The sequence below is a fragment of the Phalaenopsis equestris genome, unplaced genomic scaffold (assembly GCF_001263595.1).
Source record: "Phalaenopsis equestris unplaced genomic scaffold, ASM126359v1 Scaffold000002, whole genome shotgun sequence".
NCBI lineage: Eukaryota > Viridiplantae > Streptophyta > Magnoliopsida > Asparagales > Orchidaceae > Phalaenopsis > Phalaenopsis equestris.
In genome coordinates this window covers 80,095,024-80,097,384 of record NW_018164444.1, presented here as the reverse complement: position 1 = coordinate 80,097,384, position 2,361 = coordinate 80,095,024, and positions in this window count along the sequence as shown.

The window sequence follows — 2,361 nt, the reverse complement described above, 5'->3', positions numbered from 1 at the left end:
TTTTATATAAATATATGCAACAAATTATAATATATATATATATATATATATAACAGAAGTCATTTCACGGACAGTACAGCACCTCTTCAGCTAACTATTTAAGTTAACAATAAGTTGACAGGTGAGAGGACAAAGTCCCTTGCAGATACAGTTATCACTCAATTATAATATTTGATGATATTTTGATTCTTTTGCTTTGATGATCGAATAAAATTGACTAATTTTTAAAAATTAAAATATAAATAAATAAACTTAATTCAGTTCCAGTAATGAACATACTTTATTTATTTATTTATTTTTATTTATTAAGCACCTTATTTAAAAGGTTCATTAAATTACCCATGGCAAGGTATAAATAAATGATTTTGTATTAGATTTAAGGGTCCATGTAGGGCAACTATAACTATTTGTAAAAGTAATTATAATTTTTTTTTATCAGGGTAATCTTATGTAAGAAAATAGAGAATAGATTTTTTCATTGACTTTTTTTTTTAATGTAAAGAATGGTTTGGAGGCCATGATACTAGCCCCCAGCCACCTTCGTATGTCTAATCACTCGTTCCCACGCTGCAAGGCTGATGCACTCAGGTGGGCTCGAATCCGTGACCCCATGGGAATTATAGCTGATTTCACAAATGCCTTAGAGTGACCTTAAATTTCAACACAACTTTTCTCTAATGTATTGATGGGATGACTTAGAGTATTATTCTAATATTAGAGTACTTATCGAGATTGTGTTATGACATTGATGGTAAATAAGAGAAACATGTATCATTGATTGAGTCTGCTTATAACAACAATTTTGAAATTAGTATTTGTATGCTTCTAATGAAGCTTTATGTGATAAAAAATATTCAAAACACCTTAACATATGTAATGAACTAATAAAAAAGAGATTGTTACATCTAGAACAAAGAGCCCTTGTCTTATGTGAAATCATATTGATAATCAGAATGATATATTAGAAAATATTTAATGGTTTATAGAAGCTTAGCTCAAGTACTTCATATCTATTAAAAAAAAAAATTCATCATATATAGCTTACATATGAATCAAGCTTTATGCGCAACCAAATTTATCTTATATTTATATTTGAATATATAGGAATGGTGAACATGTTAGGGACTCCTAAAGTTTATAACTTGATAATACTCGGCTTGACCTCTGTCATCTATAATCATATGCAAAGTAAGTCGAATATGAGCAGATTTCCTTAGCCTATTCTCATTTGACTCGATAGTTGATAAATCGAGTCAAATAAAACTCGACTATCTTATATTTGGCTTAGTTAAGTACAAACTTAAATCTAGGGTAGATAAAAATGAAAGCTTTATTCATGTGTCTCCATGTTTGTAGCCTATGTAGCTTCATTATATATATATATATATATATATGGGGTAAAGTAATAATTTAAATTTGTAATTGATTAATTAATTAATTATTTAATCAGTCTTCCTAACCTCAACAAACACTCTTAGGCTCAACCTTATTGTTCATTAAATAAGATTTATAAATTCTTATAAATCCGAATTTATCAAATCTTGTGCAATGGAGGTGGAGCTTGCGAGCGATGGCGGAGTAAACGCCTTAAATCCACCCCGTAATCGGATTTAGAAAATCCGGATTTACGTTGTAAAAGAGATGGAACGTGAAAAACAGAGATGGAACTCGAGAAATTTTAATTTAACGGGGCGTTAAATTAATTAATTAATTAATTTATATTTGACTAAATTTATCTTAAATTAGTGCATAAATCCTCTGAAAAATCTGCTACCAAACAACTCATATAATATCCAACTAAAAGCTACGTTATATCCGATCCTACAAAAGTTCAATTCCACAAATTTCAATGCTTCAATTAAAAATTTGGCAACTTCTTGTAATTTTCAACCACCAAACCAATTATTTTGAAGATAATCTGGATGCGTCTGTCATCAGCGTATAAACCGGATCTAGAGCAAATTGGTGATTCACACGAGAGACCCCCAACGTAATTTTGTGTTCAGGGTTCAATGGTGGACCGTCACGTGTCAAGTGGGCCCCATCGTTCCGTTGATATTGACCGGTGTTAAAAACGGTGGAACTCATTTGACACGTGACCCACTCTCCAAGCAATATTTCTCGATTCACACCCTTCATTTTACAAAAATTACATCTTCGTCTCTATTTGCTGTTATGAAGAAATCTTAAATTAAAAAAAAAAAAATGGGTATATCTTGTAATTCACACATTTGGAGCTCAAAGTAGCAGTCATTACGTCAACATTTTATTTTATTTTAAATTAAATTGATATTCTTGGGAAATGTATTGTATATAATTCTTCCTTTCTATTTACAAAAAATATTATATATATATATATAT